Source organism: Callithrix jacchus, chromosome 17 (assembly GCF_049354715.1).
Source record: "Callithrix jacchus isolate 240 chromosome 17, calJac240_pri, whole genome shotgun sequence".
NCBI lineage: Eukaryota > Metazoa > Chordata > Mammalia > Primates > Cebidae > Callithrix > Callithrix jacchus.
In genome coordinates this window covers 21,684,670-21,708,537 of record NC_133518.1, presented here as the reverse complement: position 1 = coordinate 21,708,537, position 23,868 = coordinate 21,684,670, and the positions used below count along the sequence as shown (strand labels likewise).

The 23,868-nt window shown below is 33.9% G+C and overlaps 1 long non-coding RNA gene across 1 annotated transcript in view; it reads left to right on the top strand.

Moving 5' to 3' along the window:
• Window positions 1–17,328, top strand: part of LOC144580016 (uncharacterized) — a 180,189-nt gene extending 162,861 nt beyond the window's left edge. The window contains exons 3-5 of the long non-coding RNA XR_013528884.1: window positions 9,479–10,576; window positions 12,735–12,853; window positions 16,232–17,328. This is a non-coding gene — a long non-coding RNA (uncharacterized LOC144580016). The remainder of the gene's footprint in view (window positions 1–9,478; window positions 10,577–12,734; window positions 12,854–16,231) is intronic.
• Window positions 17,329–23,868: the final 6,540 nt, after the last annotated feature.

Here is a 23,868-nt window from a genome sequence, read left to right as displayed (position 1 = left end):
CAATGTGGGCCCCTCAGTGGAGTCCAGGTAGGGGTGCCTGTGACACCCGAAGACCCAGATGGTGTGTCACAATGCTCACTTAACTCCATCATCCATGGGCAGCAGTGTATCAGCTCAGTGTGCACCTTACCTTGTCAGGTGGGGTGGCTGCCATCTGCAAGAGATGGCAAAGGGAAGGCATAACAGTCTTTTTAGGTCAGTGGGTCCCAAGCTTTTGTCTGGCATCTAAGAAGAACGAGGTCACATGGACACTTGAAGGATGGTGGAGATGGAGAATTTTATTTAGCAATGAAAATGGCTCTCAGCAGAAAGGGGAGCTGGAGAGGTGGAAGGACAGGCAAGTTATCGACCCAGAAGTTCAGCTATCTCTGGCCAGCTCTTCTCCAGCCATCAATCCCAAATCAAGTTGCTTCTTTCCAGGCAAGCTGCTTCCCCGTCTGTAATGACTGCGTCTGGGTCCTTCACAACCACTTGATGGAGGTTGTAAGGGTGGAATAGGTAGTTTTGGAAAAGGCAACATTTGATTTGTAAAAAGACATTATTCAGAAAGAACTAATTGGGAGAAAGCTGGCAAACAGGGATAGAAATTCTCCCTTTGGGCCAAGGGTTTCAGGCTTTTCAGCACGAAGGTGGGGTTTTGCTGGATACCTATCCCTGTCCACCTAGAATTTCTCCAGCTGCTGCCTCTATCAATGGTATTATTGATGGTATTTTAATGTTTTTGAAATTTAACACACATTATTTATTTACCAAAATATTTACACACTTGCAAAGATTATGACATTGATTATTATAATTATTATATTCCTTACTGAGTCTTCTTTACAATATGTGTGTTTGGAAAATAAGTTTCTAAGCAGGTAGATCCTAGTATACTGGGCTAGATTCACTCCCAAGCAGAAAACCAACTATAATATGGAGTAACAAAATTCTTAACAGACCTCATTTCTAGAACAGGTCTTGTATCTTTTGTCATTCTAGACTTTATTGGTTGGTGACATTTTTAAAACACTTGTTTATTTTGTTTTTTGTTTCCCACTCATTTACTTCATTTGCAACTTTTTTCCCCAAACAATTCCATAAGCTGCACTTTTTGATATGCCTTAAGATTCCCAGGGCTATTTCACATTTCCAAGGGGCTTGGCAGAGTCCTTAGAGGTGGTTCCCTGCTCCTTTTCCACTTCCTCCTCCTTATCTCCTTTTATCTTAAGGTTTACTATCTGAAGTCTTTTGGTCTTGGCAAGGAGACAACTCATTCTCCAATGTTTTGATATATGAAGTGACAATTTCTTTGTAGAACCCAATTCATTTACGAGAATAATTTCATTGTTCTGAGCAAGCCACATTTCTCTCTCCAGTTTTTTTAGGCTCTCCAACTCTTTTTACTATTGGGTCTACTTAATCATCAGATCCAATCTGGATGCTTTCATCAGTTAGTAAGCTTTGTATTATTGTACTAAACACGTGTTTTGTTTATATGTCTATGTGTGTCTGAATGTATGGTATTTATGTGTGATTAAAAAAAGTTACTATATTGTCAAATTACATTGTTAAAGAGCTTTAATTAATAAAAATAGATACATTAACTATTCTTTCAGAAAAATAATTACTAATACAAATTCTTTTTTTTTTTTTTTTTTTTTTTTGAGATGGACTGTCGCTCTTGTTACCCAGGCTGGAGTTCAATGGCGCGATCTCGGCTCACCGCAACCTCTGCCTCCTGGGTTCAGGCAATTCTTCTGCGTCAGCCTCCTGAGTAGCTGGGATTACAGGCATGCACCACCATGCCCAGCTAATTTTTTTGTATTTTTAGTAGAGACGGGATTTCACCATGTTGACCAGGACGGTCTCGATCTCTTGACCTTGTGATCCACCTGCCTCGGCCACCCAAAGTGCTGGGATTACAGGCATGAGCCATCACGCCCGGCCCAATCCAAATTATTTTTAAGTTCACCTGACTTAGGTGATCTTTGATAAATAAAAATATTGTTGGTATAATACAGCAGCCATGTTATCACAGTTGTCAGCATTAATTACAATGCAGACCAATAACTTGTATCTTTTTAAATGCTTAAAATAATAAAACTATGATTTCAGTTTAAGAACAAATGTGCAAACTGAACTACAATATCCAATATTTCATATGTATCAAAACATGAAAAAAATTTTTTCTAGCTCTTTAGGTTTATTACTTTTGCGATGACTATCTAAGATGCATATGCACTAAAATAGGAAATAACTTGGCTGCCTTGCTTTGTTTTGGGTTATGATATGTGTACTTAAAAAGAGCTTTACAAATCTCTTTGGAAATTTACATAATTGGAGGTTTACTAAGTTAAATAAAAATGATAGATATTCTTAAATATATGGATTATTTACAAATAGAGTACCAAAACATTAATTGTTGAACAGTTTTATCTTTCTGTACTTCTGCCATATTGTTTTAATATGGTATAGAGAAACTATATTTGGGATTGTTAAAAAACATGAAAACTTACACTTTGAGGAAACACATGATTTCAGAAATTATGAAATGTCATTCATCTACAAATTGCTGATTCACAATTGCTAGGAATTAAAATTCTAATTAACATATCGCAATTAAAACTAGAAATAAAAAGGAAAACAACTTAGTTGAGAAAATGAAGATACGATTTTGGTAAATGAAGCTTAAATCAAGATATGTTTTTTAAGTGAAAAATAGTAATTTTTGTTCTAGAGTAGAATGGTTATTTCAAAATCAGAAAGAGTAAAAATATAAGACAGATACCCAAAAGTATAAGAGAAGATTATAAACATTTATGAACAAAGAATATTGTAAAAGAAATTTTAGATGTGATCAACTTTAGAAGGGAATTATTCATAAGTGTTTTAAAAACTTTAAGATTAATGCCAAAGTACACTCATATAAAACTAGAATTTGGGCCGGGCGCAGTGGCTCACACCTGTAATCCCAGCACTTTGGGAGGCCGAGGAGGGTGGATCACGAGGTCAACAGATCGAGACCATCCTCATCAACATGGTGAAACCCCGCCTCTACTAAAAATACAAAAAATCAGCTGGGCATGGTGGCGCGTGCCTGTAATCCCAGCTACTCAGGAGGCTGAGGCAGGAGAATTGCCTGAATCCAGGAGGCGGAGGTTGCGGTGAGCCGAGATCGTGCCATTGCACTCCACCCTGAGTAACAAGAGCAAAACTCCGTCTCCAAAAACAAACAGAAACAAAAAGAAAACATACTTGCCATCTGGAGTATTCCTGGAGAAGTCTCCAGTGATAGACAGTGATAGAGGTACTTGTTTTACTGGATAAGCTGTAAAATAGTCAAGTATTTCAAACACAAGGGCATCCAGGAGAGCTAACTCAATAAATTAGACTGGCTAAATTGTCAACTTAGCCAAGTGATTATCAATTGATGGCAATCAGATGCAATCCCAATGCGAAACATAAATTGACCCCCTATAAATAGTCATTGGAAGGCCTATGCCACTAATAATAGAACTTCATGTATCTCACACTCATGAATTCTGACATGACTCATTATTGCCAAGCTTTAAAGCAGTGTACCAAAGTACATTTTCACCAGGTTAAAGCCCTTTATGGCTCAACAACAACCTAAGCATTTACAACCTAGAACCTGAAGATTGTTTGTTTTTGATATTATACCACAAAAAGACTGCTTTGGAAGTTTGTTGGAAGAGACCATATCAAGTTCTACCCACATGGAAGTAAAACTTGAGGGCCTCGAGGCTTAGATACACATCTCTCAATCTAACAGAGCCTCTTCAGAATCTTGGGACTCTAAACCCACTGAAGACCTCAAGGTAAAATTAACAAGAGAGTTTTTTTCTCAAAACCAGGTGACAGTCTAGACTGCTTTCCTAAGGTTACAGCTCAAGGCGTCTCTTTTTTGCCATCATACAATCGCTTTCCTGTTTTCCTCTTTGCCTGTGTTTCTTTTCTATTTATATGTGGCAACATAATTAAGATTTTCTAATCAGTAGCTTCCACAAGGAACTTAACTGAATGTTAGATATGTCATGATAAACTTAAATCCTCACATGCTATTAGAGATTTTTGGTTCATCCTGTAACAAATTTTCCTGATATTTCAAATAGAATGTGTGTTTTTTTTCTATAGGATTACACTTTCAGTTTCAGGCATTCAGATGCCGTTTTTAAATCTAATAGTAGGAAAAACCTATAATAAGGGTTTTGCAGTTAAATTATGCCAGAAATTAAATAAGAAAGGATAATTGAAAATGTATAGGCAAATGTATCACCTTAATCCCTTAATTGTCAGTAGCCTCCAACCACAAAAATCATATTATAATGTAGCCTTAGATAAATATTACTAGTGCTTCCCTGCTTGTGACCCCTAATGCACACAGCATCTCACAGGGAACTGTCTGTTGTGCCACACCAGGATATATTTTATCTCTACAGGATTTAATGCTCACCATGTGGGCAACTTCATGTACCCATAAGTGGAAAATTAAGGCCAGCATGGATTCGGGATTCTAATAGTACCACTGTCACTCCAAAGCAAATTGGAAACTGAACACCTCTTAATTTGCACTATGGAATAAAGAGGAATTTGCCAGCAGACATAAATTCTTCCAAATGGGCATATTTTTGGAGAATGCTTTGTCTCTGGCTAAATGTAAATACGGTTATGATTAAAGATCTGTCTCAGACATTAGCTATTATACTGACTCCACTGCCAAAGCTACAGTTGCCCAGCAAACTTCTTTCACTAACATCATTTTAGGTCACACAATTGCTTTGACCTACCTTTGGCTGAAGAGTAGGCGTGTGCCATAGGTAACACCTCCTGATACACCTGGATAAATATGTCTGCTATAATTAGAACTCATCAAGATACTTGGATAAAACAAATAGATTCCTCTTCTGGTTCATTTTTGATGTATTTGATTTTCATCAGTTTGGTTCATGGGAGCTCCTTTTAAAGAGTATATTTTAGTCTCCTAGTTTTATTTGCTTAACAGCTATCATAACAGTTTCCCTGGTATTTTACATCTTCTGAAGAGTCTTGAATGTTCATATGCAGACATCCCTTATACATCAAATTGTCTAACTGTGGTTAAAATAGTAAAACTATGAAGAGAACATAAAGAAACATTCAGTTGACATATCAACAAGAATTGTAAATTCCATACTGAGATGAAAAAGCCCATTATGATGGTCACAGAGAGTGGTATCAATGCCCAACATTTTTGTCAGCCTTTCAATTTTGAAGGGGAAATGTTGACCTTAATTCAGTCTGAGGCTCCCTTAGTACTTTGAGTTCCTACATAACGAACTACAACCTAAATTAGTATGTAAACAAACTGGAACCTAACTAAAGAGTATACATTCTTTAAGATTTTCTTATCAATAGCTTCCACAAGGAACTTAACTGAATGCTAAGTATATATATATATATATATATATATATATATATATATATATATAACATATACTCTTTAGTTAGGTTGCAGTTTGTTTACATACTAACTTAGGTTGTAAATACTAGTTTGTTTACATATATATATATATCTTCAGCCCATAGCAGACATCCAACTGATCAGACCATGTCCAATATAAGGCAAATGCTGAGCTGTAATCCCTCAAGCTGTTTCTGTAAGTCATTTCTTGTTCTGTCTGCAAATACTGCCTGACTACCCTCCTTATGTAGCTTTGTAAAACTCATTTGGTCGGGGGTGTTGTTCAATTCAGGACTCATTATTTTGCTGGAATAAATTATGCTAAATTTAATTTGTCTAATTTTTTTTAAACACTACACACAACTCTTGGTTTCTGATAATCTAGACATTCCTACTTTAACATGTCCAAATAAAGTTCATCTCAGTTGTAGGGAAGGGGTTTCCAATTAATTTATAGTAAACATGGCAATTTAAACTTTTGTTATTGTGATAACCACATTAAATTTCTCACAAGAATTCATCTTAAAGATATAAACATTTCAAAAGAAACATAATGCAAGGTTGTGATAATGCTTTTCTCAATATCTAGGTTTAAAAAAATAGGTCATGCAGAAATTTCTGGCCATAATTAACTTAAAAACTCAGATTTTAAATTTAATCAAAAACTGTGTTACTTAAGAACTTTCCTGCCATTAACTTTGGAAATTAGTGATCTCTTAGGAGCAGGAAAATTATATTTCCAGAGTTACTACATTAAAATTTCTTCAACTAACAATGTTGGGCAAACTAGATATCCACACACAAAAGAATGAAGTTGGACTCTGACACTGTACCTATAAAAATAGCAACTGAAGAGGATCATAGACCTAAACTGAAGTGCTAACCCTATTAAACTCTTAGAAGAAAATATGGGGAAAAGCTTCACTGCAATGGATGCGGCAGTATTTTCTTGGATGTAACACCAGAAAGCACACAGAAAAGCAAAAATAATAAATTGGATTTAAATTTAAAAATTTATGTGCATCAAAGGATGTTATCAATAGAGTAAGAGAATGGCAGAATATATTTGCATATATCTGAAAAAGGATTGATATCCAGGATGTGTAAAGAACACTACAACTAAAAACAACCCAATGTTTAAAAATGGGCAAAAAGTTGAATAAACATTTATCCAAAGGAGATATTCAAATGGCCAATAAACACATAAAAAGATGCTCAGCATATTAGTTATTAAGAATATATAAATCAATATCAATATTACTTTACACCTACAACAATGGTTATAAAAAAAAGAATGTAGTAAGTGTTATGTGGAAAACAGTTAAGCAGTTCCTCAAAAATTGAATTAAATAACCCACCAATCCTATTCATAGGTAGATACATAAAAGAATTGATCACAGAAGTCAAAATCATACTTTTGTATTAATGTCCATAGCAGCATTATTCGTAACAGCTAAAGGTGGAAATAATTCAAATGTTCATCATTAGATGAATGGACAGATGTGCTATATACGGTTCTTTGGAATATTACCCACTATAACAAAAATAAAATTCTGATGCGTGGCACAATGTGGATCTGGAAAACATTATATTAAGTAAAACAAGAGAGAGAGAAAATAACAAATATTTTATAATTCTGTTTACCTGAGGTATCTATAATAGGCAAATTCAAAGAAACAGAAAACGGAATAGTGGTTACTAAAGGCTGGGAAGAGGAAAGCATAGAGAGTCGAGTCATTGCTTAATGGTTTACAGAGTTTCTGTGTCAGGTGATAAGACAGTTTTGGAACTTGATGGTGGTTGTGGTTACATAGCATTGTGATTGTTCTTAATGACATTGAATTACACACTTAAAATGACAACGTTATATTGTTTACACTACACCCCAGTGAAAACCATTGTGAGTTTATATTTAGCATGTGATGATATAGTATAGATTTTGTGTATGTGTGTGTGTGTGTGAGACAGAGTTTCACTCTTGTTGCCCAGACTGGAGTGCAATGGCGCGATCACGGCTCACCACAACCTCCGCCTTCTGGGTTCAAGCAATTCTGCCTCAGCCTCTCGAGTAGCTGAGACTACAGGTGCGCTCCACCATGCCCAGCTAATTTTTGTATTTTTAGTAGAGACGGGGTTTCGACTTGTTGACCAGGATGGTCTCGATCTTTTGACCTTGTGATCCACCCGCCTCGGCCTCCCAAAGTGCTGGGATTATAGGCATGAACCACCGCACCCGGTCGATATAGTATAGGTTTTATGAGGCAAATGATTACCTTTTAAAGGTAGTACTTCACAACATGATGAAGCCTCAGAGTGCTATGCCACAGTAATAATTATATCCAAATATTTTAAGTTATTTAAGTACAATTGATAATAGCTGGTAATATTATGGAAGTTAAAATTGTGAAAAAAATCCACATAAAATATTATTTTTGAGCCAGTTCACATTAGTACCTTGGGAATACGAACCTAAAATCTATATATTTGCCTTACAATGAACATAGGAAAAGCAATAGATGATAGCCAGCGGAGAGTTCCCAAATGATCTAACAGTATTAGTAGTGTAATCTTCACATAGATGTAAAAATAAATTCTGAAAAGTAATGTTACTCAGACATAATTATTTCGTGCCTTAGACTTGAGCTTGTATTTTTAAAATTCCTAGAAAATTATAACTTTAAGCATGAATAGGTAGATTTTTCTCATATTTTTTCACTGTGAGATATTCACAAGATAATCAGCTCATATAAAGAAATGTCTTTCTAATAATACTTTTCACCACTTCAATTCTCCTCTATTCAGTCTGTTTGCACTAAAATGAATTATTCTAAATTTTACTTTTTAAAATATATTTGAGAGATGAATATTATCTATCAGGAATACAATACAAATCTATGATAATAGAAACCTGGAAATCTTAATTACTACTGAATTTACTTATTATATAAAAGAGTTTTTATGTCTTTCTCTCTGTAATATGTCACCTTAAGCTTACAAAAGTAGAATAAATAGTAACAGATTTTAATTTTAACAAATCAATGAAAATCACTTGATTTTAATTTTAAACAGTTATGGAGTTTCTTGGCTTTTTAATTTTCTTGAAAGTTTTATGATAAGCTTTATAAAATTTGATATTGAATTTTCTGGTATAGAATCTTAGATATTTTTAAATTAGTAAATTATTGGTTTTTCAATTGTGGTGGGCAAAATTTTGGAATGGCACTCCAACAATATCCTTATCCTCAGAACCTGCAAATAAGAAATTGACCTTAGGATGGGCACAGTGGCTCATGTCTGTATTCCCAACAATTTAGGAGGTTAAGGCAGGAGGATTATTTCTGCTCAGCAGTTTGAGACAAGCCCGGACACCATGGTGAGTCCTATCTCTGGAAAAAAAAAAGAAAAAAAAAAAGAAACTTATCTTGGCATGGTGGCACATGCTTGTAGTCCCAGCTACTTGGAAGGTGAAGGCAGGAAGATCACTTTTGCCCAGGAGGTCAAGGCTGCAGTGAACTGTGAATGTGCCACTGCATTCCAGCCTGAATGACAAAGTGAGAGCATGTCACACACACACACATACCTTAAAATGAGGACGCAATGTATGAGGAACTCATTTAATCACATGAATCTTTTTTAAAATAGAGAGCCTTCTCCAATTGATGGCAAAAGTGGCAGTCAGAAAAATGCCAGTTGTGAAAAACACTTAATATATAATTCCTGTATATCATCTGATGATTTGTTTTCCTGTGTAGCTTATTTAAAAGTTACGTATGATTTAGTCAGATTGTCTCATCTATTTAAACCACTTCCTGATTTGAAGACAGAGGAGGCCACATGAGAAGAAGACTGCGGCCTCTAGGAACAGTGAATGACCTGTACCTCTCAGCCAGCAAGGCTACAGACGTTTCAGAATCACTACTGTGAAGGGTGGCAGAATATGCCACTTCGAAATATAGATTACTTTGTACTAAAGGCACTTGAGAAACATTGGATGCAAAAAAGGCATTCTAATCTCCTTTCTTCTTCCTCCAAAAGGAAATAAAAACTCCCATGTGAAGATGCACTCCCTGCCTATACTAGAAGAAAAGAAACATAATCAAGAGAATTCTGTACAAGCAGATCATGTTAAAATCATTCTCATTTTTGTTTTATCTCCCACAACATTTACTTTCCCACAATTGCCTTTGTTTAGCCTAATATAAAAGCATTTAGAAAAATAAAACTAAAAAAAAATTTAAAGCATTTAGGTTTTGCTACTTCTTTGGGTCCTTATTTCTTTATGAGGGTCCTGTGTCACATAAAACATATAAATTTGTATGCTTTTCTCCTGTTAATCTGTTTTATGTCCATTTCATTCTGAAGCCCAACCAAAAATATAAAATGATAGAGATAAAATTTTGCCTCCTCTACAGCTGTTGAAATTAGATTTTCTAACCACATGACTTAGCTTAAAGTGAATTCTTTCAGTTTCCATACAAGTGCCTATTGGTAGGTTAGGTATTGTGAGATACTGGCCCAACAAACCAGCCAAACCTACCTGAACATCTGACCTCCAGAACTGGGGGATGATAAATAAATGTTTACTAAGCTAAAAAGTTTATGTTAATGTATTATATAGCAATAGAAAATTAATACACATGCTTTCAAAAACTGTAAATAACTTTGCTTTTGTGATTATTAAACTTCTAGTTCATTCAAGGGGCAAAAGTCATATGCCTCATCAGTTCTAGGAAATAAGGTGAATAAGATTGTTCTCTGAAATCAAAATTGTGAAATAAAGAGAAAGATGCCCAATTTGCCTTAAATCAAATGTGGATTATAAATTTTCAGACAAAATGCTACTTTAATAAAACTATGAAATCCTTTTCTCAGAGAAGAAAAAAAGCTTGCACTCATAGGCAAAACACTTTGTGTGGAATATCAAGATTGATTATAAGACACCGCCTCTAACAGGACAACTCTAGTGCCCATAGAGCATAAACTAAAATGGTTTAATATATCACCCTAATCAGCAAAAAAGTCGAAATCATTTTGCGTAAGAAGTGAATTTCACACACATTTTGAAGGGTCACAGGCACAAACGAAGACAACGCTCATGAAGTCACTGCACTGAAGCATTTCCCTGAGCCCTTTGTAAGTATCTGGCAAACTTTGCTGTATTATCTCCAAATGTTAGAGCCTGTTGGATTTTTGTTTTCAATTGTTTAACTATGTCTCTTTTATCTGAGTATAAACTAAGCTTCTGATTACTTGTTATAATGGGTAGCTTATTTTAAAGTAAGTATGAGTTAGTAAGATTGCCTCACCTATCTAATATCTGGGAAGGGATACCTCATATCATATCTTTTAAATTTTATTCTAAATCTTTTTTAGCTTTACTGACATAAATTAACATTACCCAGCTGAAACAGCTTTGGGATAGTGATGAGATTGAGTTTCTTGTCCTGCAAGCCAAATGTCAATCTGAACAATGATTAATTCATTAAGGTACAAGTATGTGAGGACAGAAGGTCTCCTGTAGATGATATCCTCACTTCCTTTTTGGGTCTTCATTGAACTTGCCCCCATTTAAAAAAATAATTTCATACGCTTAGTATAAAAATCTTTTTTAAAAATTTGGTGTAGGAGTTAAATTAAATTTCATTATAGCACATTGTTCATAGCTGAGGTTAAAAAAGCCAGTAATACATTAGTGTTCAGAATGGTCAATATTCAGGGGACTAATTAAAAAGGTGGACTTCATTTACGACCTTTTGTCTAAATAACTTATGTTATTTCCTTGGACGCCACTGGAAACCTTTCATTACCAACTGCAGGCACTGAGAACTCAATTGGAAAATTAATGAAAACTATTTTTCTATTTTTTATCGTGATTTCTTCACTCTTTTCTTTCCTAAAATGTATATAATCACAAAAGTAAGATGTAACTCAGGTGTTTGAATAAATTATTTCAAGTGTCAATACCTAAAACTTTGGAGGCTTTGAGATATATACTTTGTAGTTCACATTTTTTTCAGATAGAACTTCAGCTGAATTTGTACTATTTTACATTGTTAATAATATGACATTATTTCATTAGTTACCTTTAAATGTTGCTGCAACTTAGGGTTATAAAGTATTCCAACAGGATAAAATAATTTTCTATCATTACTAGTGTGTTGTTTCTAAGAGTAATAACAAGCACAATAGCAATTGTTTTCTATAATTTTATATTTTTAAAATGTCCTTTTTATTCAGCTGTTTGTACTGTGAAATTTTCTGAGTCTATTTCCTTTTTTATTTTCTTCATGATATATTTGAAGGGCAGAACTTTTAAATTTTGATGATGTCTAAATTTTTTTTGGTCTGTTATGGTTTGCATTTTTTTTTATCCTATCTTAAAAATGCTTTTCCCAACTTATGGTCACAAGATATTTTCCTTTCTTTTTTATCCCCCTGAAGTTTAATAGTTTTAGCTTTTTGTTTAGGTGTATAATCTATTTTTAAATTTCATGTAATATAAGTTCTATATTTCCATTTTGTTCTCATGTATTAATGTGATATTTATAACCAGAAATTTTATGTGACATAGGAGCCCTCATAAAGAAATGAGAACCAAAAAAATGGCAAATCTATGTTTGTGTAAAAAATTCTGTACAAATATTTACAAGTTACTAAGTCAAAGTGTTTCAAAATGGTTGAAAACATGAAAACTTCCCTAAATGTAATTAGCGGCAACTTCCTTTCAGAGAACAGAAATTTGAAAATCCTTTGAACTATAATAAGTTTAAATCCTAGTGGAATTATTTTTAAAAATAGGGGGAGAAATTTTGTTGTAGATAAAGGAACAGTGCAATATCTTTCTAATAAGCTTGCTCTAAAGTCCTCCAAAGTTAAGAAGTTTATCAGAGAAATGCCTAACAGCTATTACTGCTATCAAAGTAATCAGTTCATTGACTAATGTCTTGAGGGTGAATAACCATTGAATTTTAATGATAACATCAAGCTAAATTCCTACAAAAAGGCATACACAATAGGGAGCGTTTCATCTTATTTTGATAGGAAAAGGTATTTACTCCGTTGGTCCTGTATCTCTTCAAGGAAACAGTTAACAAGGTATACAATTGCTACATCAGTTTTAATATCTCTAGATCATTTCAAATACATAAAATATGGTATTTCTGATAGAAAATGCCTAGATTTTATCTGTTTATTGATATCCTCCCTTTCCCTCAAATTATGCTATATATATGAATATTAATTTTTATTACTCCAGTGTAACCATATACTTGTATTTTCTTCCATTCCTTAGAAAGCACCAGCTCTACTCCTTGAAGAATAAAGCATTGCAAATTGCAGAAATGAGAGTTGAAATCAAATGATTGAAGTGAATCCTATTTTGATCACTTTTTAGCTAAATTGAAGAATTCAGTAAGTATTCAGATCTCAGTTAACATGTAGGAAAAAAACAAGTGTCTTTCTTTTAGATTTGCAGAATGGTTTAGAAATGTAATGTTTAAATCTGTGTATGATGCTAGCCACAAAATCTGCTATCAGAAAATATGTTTCCTTTTTTTGTTTAGTGATAACAAAAGAAATGAAGGAATTGCAGAGGTTTAGAGATATCAGGGTCAGGATCATGTAATCAGATAGAAAGAAAGAAAATCAACATTATTTAAGTGTCAGGAATATAGTAATTTCTTTCACCTGTCTTATTGTAGTCTCATGATAGCTTATTGGGAGCAAACAACGAAGTGTTTGTGTTTCCTCACAGATCTTAATCCCCATTGTGATGATATTAGAAAGTGGGACTTTTAAGAGGTAATTAGGTAGTAAACGTGGAGCCTTCATAAACGGAATTAATGCCATTATAAGAAGAACCCCAGAAAGCTCTCCTACTCTCTTTCTGCCATGTGAGGATGCCAGTAGAAGATATTAGTCTCTAAGACAGAAGAAGAACCTTACCAGAATTTACCATGCTGGCACGCTGGTCTTGGATTTCCAGCCTCTAAACCGTGAGAAATATTAGGTTAGCGCAAAAGTAATTCTGGTTTTGTCATCCACATGACCAACTTTATAAGCCTTTGTTGTTTATAAACAAACTAATAAATCTATGGTAATTCATTATAATAGCTGAAATTGACCAAGGCATTGAGTGAGTTTTATTGTTAATCATTTTGTAAATAAAGATCCCAAAGTTAATGTGGATACGAGCAATGTAGACTCATCCAATCTATACCAGGAGGTTAACAGATGAAAGAATAGAAACTAAAACTCAGACCTGGCTACAGTGCTACCATCTTCCCATCAAAACATATTGTTCTCAATTATGTGCAAAGCAACAGTGGTTGAAGTATAAGACTTATGGCATGTTCTATATACTTAGAAATACTAGTGTTTATATTAGGTATAAAATTGTACTTTAGACAATTTAGTGAAAGACATTAAACAATAGATCTGTTTCCCTACATATAAATTAATAATACATTACATAAATGAAACTCTCTCTCTCTCTCTCTCTCTATATATATATATATATATATTATATATATATATATATAATATATATTTACATTAACTGATATCTAGGCAGGTAATGACAGCTATTTTCTTTTAACAATTGAAAAATGGGTTCTAAATTATTTTCTTGGAAATTTAAACATATTACATTAAGATATTAAAAGACATTAAGACATCTCTTTTAAACTAGGGTTATTTCAAAAATTGGTTTATCAAGGTATTAGTGATAATTAGAATTTTTTAATATTACAAAAATAAGAATTTTTATAATGAATGAAACAAGAAAATTGAACTTTATCTCAAAGGACAAATAATCTTGTAATTACTAAATTCTGAATATTGTATTTATTTTATATGCTCAGCACTATTTTTGTACTTTCAAAATATTTATTAAGAGAATTCAGGTTGCTTTTAGTAGCTTTCTTTGCTAATACCTTTATTTAAGACTCACCATAAGCAAACTTAGACAAGAGTCTAATTGAACCATAAGATTTTTTTTCATTTCCAATTGAATGTTTCCTTCCTTCTTTCCCTCCTCTCTCTTCTTTGCTCACCACCCCTCCCCTCCCCACCACAAAGCACATTATAGTTCAGCACTATAATTAAGTGGAATTAAAGTTTCATGACAGTCCTAAGAGCCATAAAGAAGCTTTCTCACCTCCAGTTTGTAGCATACAATGTATCTAATAGATACAAATAGTGATCATATGTTTTAAACTGAAAATAAAATAAGTTTAAAATCTGGCAACATTTGGGGACATGATTTGTAGGTAGATACAATAGAGTTAGTTTTAGATGCCAACATTAAAAAATGTTCGTGTCTTTCAATGATTTATGATGACATTGTGACAGCATTTATAAAATGGAGATAATAAATTCCTTGTTTGGTTGCTAAATGGACAAAGAGAAATAATATTTCTGACTACCTAACCAGAGTATAGCACATTAACAACTGTCTAATCCATGGTCAAAATGCACTGTGACCATTTTCCTTTGCCACTAGGGATGGAAAAGAGACAGTTTTCATCAATGGGATTTAAAGGAGAGGATTTGTGCTATTATTAAAATCTTCTGAGGCTGGGTGAGATGGCTCACACCTGTAATCCTAGCATATAATACACACACACACACACACACACACACACACACAAAACACAAAAAATTAGCCAGGGGTGGCAGCATGTGCCTGTAATCCCAGCTACCTGGAGGTTGCAGTGAACTGAGATCGCACCATTCCACTCCAGCCTGGGTGACAGAGCAAGACTCCATCTCAAAAAAAAAAAAAAAAAAAAAAAAAAAAAAAAAAAAAAAAAAAAATCTTCTGAATAGGGAGGCATTAACAAGTAGGATTTGTAAAAAATGTGATTTAATTCTTGTAGACATAATGTTAGATTGTCAGCTGGCTGAAACATCACTATGTTAAAGTAGAAAAAGGTATTCAAGCATTTGCATGAATTTTTTGTTGTTTTAAATGTGACACTTTTCTTAACCTTGCAAATAAATGTTGGCACAGGTTTTAAAAACTTAAATAGAAATACATTATTTGATAAAGTGATCATTTTAAACCCAAGAAAAGAAAAATTACAAAGCCTATTCTAAAAGGAAGTAAAAGTGTAAGATATATCAAATAATAGGAAAAGTTTACTTTTTAATTAGAAAGTTGGATATTCAGGTAATGAAAATCAATTAGAGTGATCTTATGGTATGCATTGCATTTAGAGCACATACAGAGTTGTTTTTAGTCTTTAGCCAAGAATAATAATTTTGATGACTATTACTATTACCTATAAATTAGCATAGCATCCATTACTATTATGCTATATGGAATTTTTTGTGTATTTTACTTGATAAGTATTAAGTTTGTGGAATAAATATTACCTTCAAGGAGTTAATGTGGATAGAATTTTACTGATACTGGACAGACTTAGGGTATGGTTTAATAAGGACAAAAATTAATAAACTAATTCTAATTAGAATAAAAATCAGTTCTTAAAGACTTTACTGAGGCTTTTATGACACTGTTATGGTCATTATTGTTTGCCATTCTGAGTGGTTGGTGTCATGATCTATTAACTGTGAAATATTTTAGTATCATCTCTGTTATGGATTGAGTTATGTTTTCCCACAATTTATGTACTAAAGCCTTAATCTCCAATGTGACTGTATTTGAAGACAGGTCCTTTAAGGAGGTAATTAAGTGAGGTAATAAGAATGGGTCCCTAATACGATAGGACTGATGTCCTTATACTAAGAGGAAGAAACACCAGAGATTTCTCTTTCTTTCTGCAGGCACAGAGGAAAGGCCATGTGAATACACAGCCAGAACGTGTCTGTCTACAAAACAAAGAGAGACAACTTTCATGAATCCAACCCTGCTGGGACTTTGATTTTGGACTTCTAAGCTTCAGAACCATGAGAAAATTAATTTATATGCATTAAGGCACTCAATGTATGGTATTCTGTTATGACAGCCTATGTTAATGCATTTTCATTACCATAAAGGAATTTTCATTACCATAAAACTTTCTCAGAGTGAGAAACTTATAAAGAAAAGAGGTTTAATTGGCTCATGTTTCTGCAGGTGGTACAGGACACATAGGGCTGACATTTGCCTCTGGTGAGGGGCTCAGGAAGCTTACCATCATGGCAGAAGGCAAAGGGAAGCCACCACATCACATGGCAAGACAAGGAGCAGGAGAGTGAGAAGGGGTAGGTCCCAGACTCTTTTGATCATTCCAGATCTCATGTGAACTGAGGGAGAATTCACTTTCATTAAGGGGATGGTGCTAAATCACTCATGAGGGATCTGCCCAATCAGCCAGTCACCTTCCACGAAGACCTATCTCCAATTTTGAAAACTACTTTTCAACATGAGATTTAGAGAGGACAAACATCCAAACTATATTCCAGCCCAAGCAGACTAACAGAGTCTCTGTACAAAATTATGAAAATGACTAGAGTATTATTTTGTTCAAAGTGATTTATTCTTTGCATTAGCATTGGTCTCCGTGAAAATATTTTTCTCGTATCTGTTATAATACAATACTGACAATCATACTAATTATACTCTAAACTTCGATATTTGTGAGAGTTGGATATGACTGATTGCTCAGATGCTGCTGAAATAGTCCAAGACTTTTTGAAATGAAAGTGCATATTCTCATGCAACCTTGAGAAAATTACAGCGGACACAGCGGAACTATAATTCACAATGGATCCCCCAAACAAATTGTGATACCCCTACTTTCCAATCCACTGAAATATACCTAAAATAGGCAACAGGGGGAAAAAACAGAAGACAGCAACATATAGGCAAAAAAGAGTGTGAAGACTGTGATGCTGGCATGCTAAACTTAATTAACAATAAATGTGACAGTTCAGAGTGATTATATGTGAATGAGTTTCAATACTGAGTTCCTCTTCCTTTATTATTTCACCTCAAAAACCTGGTCCATCCACATCTTTTATTACTATCATCAGCTTTCTGAAACCTCTGCCGGGATGTCTGCTGCCTGGAGCACATGGGTATATGTCCCAATTAGGCATAGTCCAAGGTCAAATGTGTCATTCCAGAGAACCAACAGTAGTTCATAGCTAATTTATGTTTCCTTGTCAAAATGCTTAAACCACATATTTTAGAGCACTAACTAGAAAAACTGGAAAATAAAAAATTAGAAAATGTCAACTGAAAATGACTTCCTCGGTTAGCATCTGCATAATATTTATCTTGAATATTTTTTGCCTTTTGATCATCTTCCATGGTCAGTATTTAAATTATAATTTGTTATTATCAAAAATTATTCCCTGCATCAACTTCTTATCTTTAGACAATATTGAAAATGACCCTGATTGTTTTTTAAAGCTAAAAGATTCTGGTTCACACATGAAATATCCAAAAAGTAATTGTTTTCCTGTATTTGGAAGAAAACAAATTATGTGCTTCAAGAACTCAAGTTGTTTTTAAAAACATAATAACATAGTATCCATTTCTATAATATTATTGTCAAACATAAAACATCTACATAATGTGACCATCTTAGGGTGCTTTCCATTGGAAACTCTGTAACACCATTAACTCTTTAAACTCCTGGGCTCAAGTGATCTTCCTGCCTAAGACTCCCACGTAGCTGGGATTACAGGCACTAGCCACCATTCCAGGCCTAGTTAACAGTTTGTATACGGCATGTATCAAATTTATATAAATGTTCTGTTATTGCTTATAACTACTCCAAAGATTTTGATAATTTTCATATACCCTATTGTACTTACTGTCTATTGGTCGCTGTGTTATTTGAGAAAATATTTGTGAATGGGACAGATGCCTGGAGGTAAAAAACAAACCTAGTCGACAGATAGGCTTTGCATAATTGTTTATGAAGTAAAAAATTAAAGGCAACCAAATGCTTATCAATATTGAGCTGTTTTATATCCATACCATAAAGTATAAAGCAATACTTTTTAAAATGTGTAAAACCTTGTAAACTCACATAAAAAAAATTACAGACATACTAAGTGACAAAAGGAAGATAAACATTTTGTACTGCTTTATCTCATTTATGGAAAATGGTTTGGAAAATGAGATTAATCAAGAAGCAACATTTATTTTATCTGGGTCAAATGGAATTTCTATTTCTAGATCCTTAAGTAATCGCCACACTGCCTTCCACATGGTTTAACTAATTTACACTCTCACCAACAGTGTAATGGTGTTCCTTTTTCTCCACATCCTCTCCACATCTGCTGTCTCCAGATTTTTTAATGATTGCCATTCTAACTGGCTTGAGATGGTATCTCAATCAATGTAGTTTTGATTTGCATTTCTCTAATGACCAATCATGATGAGCATTTTTTCATATGTTTGTTGGCCGAATATTTGTCTTCTTTTGAAAAGTGTCTGTTCATATCCTTCACCCACTTTTGAATGTTTTTTTTCTTGTAAATCTTTTTTAGTTATTTTTAGATTCTGGATATTAGCCCTTTGTCTGATGGTAGGAAAATTTTTTCCCATTCTGTTGGTTGCTGGTTTACTCTAACTATAATTTCTTTTGCTGTGCAGAAGCTTTAAGTTTAATTAGGTCCCATTTGTCTGTTTTGGCTTTTGTTGCCATTGCTTTTGGTGTTATAGTCATGAAGTTCTTGCCTGTGCCTATGTCCTGAATGGTTTTGCCTAGATTTTCTTCTAGGGTTTTTATGGTGTTAGGTCTTCTGTTTAAGTCTTTAATCCATCTGGAGTTAATTTTTGTATAAGATGTAAGGAAGGCATCCAGTTTGAGCTTCCTGCATATGGCTAGCCAGTTTCCCAACACCATTTATTAAACAGGAAATCCTTTCCCCATTGTTTGTTTTTGTCAGGTTTGTCAAAGATCAGATGGTTGTAAACGTGTGGTGTTGCTTCCAAGGCCTCTGTTCTCTTCCATTGCTCTATATCTCTGTTTTGGTACCAGTACCATTCTGTTTTGATTACTGTAGACTTGTAGCATAGTTTGAAGTCAGGTAGCAAGATGCCTCCAGCTACTGTCCCTTCAAAGTAGAATGTAAGATTTATCTTTTAATCACTCGTCTTCCTCATGTTTCTTAAACTTTCAAGTTAAACAAGTTACAACATATTTTATGTTTTATTTACTAACTGATTTGTTTATTCATGTTTTATTCATTATATCTACACTGCCCTGTTTGTATACTCTAGGAATTTTGGAAATTGACCATGGAACTCACCTACTGAAACATGTCCAATATTTCTTTGTTTACCTAATGCTAAATTAGTTATTATTGTCATTCAAACATTTCCCCACCCTACAATCAGCATGATGACTAAGCTAAGCGCCCAAAGAATCTGTCTTACAGAGCCTTACAAATTTCTTTAATTCAACAAAAAGTACAGCTGAAAATAATCATATCCTTAAGTGACAGTTTTTTCAATTTTATATTAAAATATATTTGAGGGCTAGGATTAAATTTTATTCAATTTTGTATTCTCTCAAAGGCCTTAGTTAGAATAAGATTTAATTTATTCAGCAAAATATATTGAATTTATTTTAGTACATAATGTCTGTGGAATCTAAAATACACAGGCAAAATAAAGTTGCTAAAGCAATTTTAAAATTTCTCAGGGGGAAATACAACTCATAACATTTCAAGATGTGACACTCATGCTTAAGATATCTATTGCTGCATTCCAATTTGAAAACTAAATAAAGCGTATTCTGTGTAAGCACGAAGAGGGCACTTGTAAGAGATAGAATCAGAATGGATTCGTGGTTCAAAGTTCTTTCCAGCATAACACAGTTGGCCCCATTTCCCAATCCCTTTGTCTTGTGAACTACTTTTACTAATCAGATTGTAGAAGTACAGCATAACCAAGGAAGATCTTGTTGAAATAACGTTTTAAATACCACCTTGACTTAGTCCATGTAACCATAGCATTTAGACTTCCTTAGTCTATTCTAACTCAAGAAATGGTATCATTTTTTGAAACAAAACTTTGTTTATAAAGAGAAACTATCGTTTGAAATCTCTCTCAAAATGGTTTGTGTTATGCAGAGTAGGAAATAATTCAAAAGAGAAACATCTTCCACTGGGAATCTTTTTTTTTAGACGAAGTTTCGCTTTTGTTACCCAGGCTGGAGTGCAATGGTGCTATCTCGGCTCACTGCAACCTCTGCCTCCCGGGTTCAAGTGATTCTCCTGACTCAGCCTCCCGGGTTCAAGTGATTCTCCTGACTCAGCCTCCCGAGTAGCTGGGACTTCAGGCATGAGCCACCATGCCCAGCTAATTTTTGTATTTTTAGTAGAGACGGGGTTTCACCATATTGACCAGGATGGTCTTGATCTCTTGACCTCATGATCCACCCGCCTTGGCCTCCCAAAGTGCTGGGATTATATTCCACTGGGAATCTCATTCACTCATTCAAAAATATTCAGCACAAAGTTTGGAGAAACAATGCCATTGACCTCCATTTCTACCCATTGCCCAGCATATGAGTTAGGTAATGATTTTTATTCATATGTCTTCCCATCTTGCTTAAGCTGATTTAAAATATTAAGAGGCTTTACACTTTTTCTGTCTTTGCAATATCTCTGCAGCAGTTCAGGATCATGAACCTGGACTGTTGAAAACCACAAAAATAAAAGACAAAATATCCATTTCAGTTTATACAATTTTGTGGAGGAGCAGGTGGCTGATAAAAAGCCCCTCTCCTTGGTCTTGAGTCAAAAGCAGCAGTTGAAGAGCAAAGAGCACCCTTTCCCGTGGAGTTTAAATTAAATTCGGATTTGTTTCAGCAGGGCCTTAATAGAAGCTCTGTGATTGGGATGCTTTGGCTTAGCTGATAGCTCCACATGCTTTTGCTATGTCGAAACCCGCTTAGTCATTTTGTACACTTAATAAGATGGTATTAGTGATTACCAACGGCTATATGAATTAAATGTATGATTATTATTTGTGACATTGTGCCACAGTTCTTATAACAAAAGCATATTAGTATTTCTGTCATTGCCTTTTATATTTATGGTGGTATTTAGTCTTCACTATTTTACTTTTCCAGTCACAACTACCAATCCTACTGCTCCATATCCAGCTAAATTTACACTCCCTGAAGAAACTCCTTCCATATATAATCAAGGAAAACACGGCCTCTGGAAGACCTGCCATTGTGAAAGGGTTTAGCAGCCACTGCCAGCACAGTGGTGTATTACTGGCAGGAACTTTAACGTTTCTTTGAGTTGCCATAGGGAGAAGAACAGAAGAAAAGGTAGAGGAGGATAAAAATTAGATAAGAAATTAGATACTCTGTTTTCTTATCTTTCATCATTTTACAATAACGCTTTACATGTTTCTTGATTTGTGCAGAGAGCTGGCAACTTTCTATAAACATTAAAAGCAGACTGGAGTAGGTCTTCCAGCTAATGAATGTGTTTGCACTACTCAACTTAGTCATGTGCTGACTCTGAAGTGCAGGGAATTCATAGATGAGCTCCATTTTCCTACCTATTTTCTTTTGTATGTTTTGGGCCACCCAATAGACACAAAGGATATGCAGGAAAGGGTATTTAACAGGCCAATATGTACGTTTACTTCATGGCTCCTGAAATATTAAACAGAAAGTTGTTCCATTCTTATTTGGAAAACTTTTAGACTATAAAGGCCACATGTTTCTGGGGCTGGTCACAAAATGCCCTGGACATTGTATAGTAAAAGAGAAATGATATCTATTTGATGTGAAGAAGGGTCTTAGGTATAAGATGTGTGTTTATATAGTCAGTTAAGTTGTTAGTCACTTGAATCAGCTCAGGTTAAAAAAATGAAGGAAATTATAATGAAGATAATATAAGAAATTGAAAGAGAAATGGCAAAAAGAGTATCAGACATCTGAATAAGAGTTACATGACTATTAATAGCTGATATTCCTCAAAATTAATTTCACAATTTACAGTATTTCAGTCTTCAGAAATACTTCAGGTTCCAGTATACATGAGGCTGACTGAAGGCACCTGAATAACCCTTTCTGATGTGAGACTCCTGTAATTTTCTATAATTCCTCCCCACAACCAAACAAGAAACTATTTTATTTGCTCATATTGTTTTAAGATTTAACTCTCAGACCATTTCCATTTTTTAAAAAGTCATAATCATGGAAAGCTTACAGAACCTATGGCCTGTGGGGCCTTGCAACTCAGGAGGGCTTTGATTGCAGCTCAGTATAAATTTGGAAACTTTCTTAAAACACTATGAGATTTTTGGGTGTGATTTTTTTTCTTCTTTTTAGCTCATCAGCAATTGTTAGTGTTAATGAATGTTATATGAGGTCCAAGACAATCAGTCTTCTAATGTGATCCAGGGAATCCAAAAGTTGGACACCCATGATTTAAATGTTAGAATTACTTATATTAGTTTATTAAATTGTTGCCATTGTTCCAAATCTTATTATTTAAATTCATACTTTCTAAATGGGAATTTGTCTCCTTATGATGCATAATTAATGTGAACTCTGTTTTCAAGGTGGACCAAATGCTATTGGCACACTGCCATTATTTATCACATTTTTAAAAATGAAATACAATTAAATAAAGACATTACACTTTAGTAAATTAGTTTAAAATATTTCTAGGAATGTATACATGATTATTTTTCTTAGAAATCACTATAATTACACTATTGTGAATCATAAAGTTTTCTTTTACTATTTCAATTATAATGTCTTATAACTTCAGAGTTATTGGTCTTTTGACACTTAAAAGCATAAACTTATTAACATGCAGTGGTATTTATTTGTTTTTATTAAGTAAATATCAATTTTCTACAAAATATAATGTATAAAATCTAATCCCAGCTTTTTTTATTGGTGTGTATTTATGGGGATCTGAATAGATAAACATCAAAATCATAAGGTAGATTATCAATGGTTGTAAGGAATACTAATATTGATTGTTTTTCTAAACTGAAATTCATTTTCTAATCACAATTTAACCAATGTTTTTAAAAAAGAAAAAAATATGAAAAAGGAAAATAAGGAATATACATGAGTCCTAACTGACGTTTGTTGGCAATGAGGTTTGTCTTTATTCCAGATCCTTCCAGTGCTGGCCCCTGCTAAGTTCTTGCTTCTTTTCCAAAAAAAAAAAAAAAAAAAAAGGAATATACTTAAAAATAAGAAGAAAATGTCCTGGATAAATTTGGGATAATTTGCTAAATAATTCAACAGCTTTTAATTTTCTTAAAGAACCAAGCCTCATCTAACTGTGTTTATAGTAAAAATATGGTGATTCTAGCCAAGTTAAGAGTTCTCAAATTTGAAGTAAAGTTGTCCTTATGGTGTAAATGGGGCACAATGCCCTTTCTCTTTTGAGTAATGGAAAATAAGCAATGTCAAGAAAATAGTACCTAAGAAAATGATCCCCGTTATCATTGTCAAAACTAAGTAGTATGG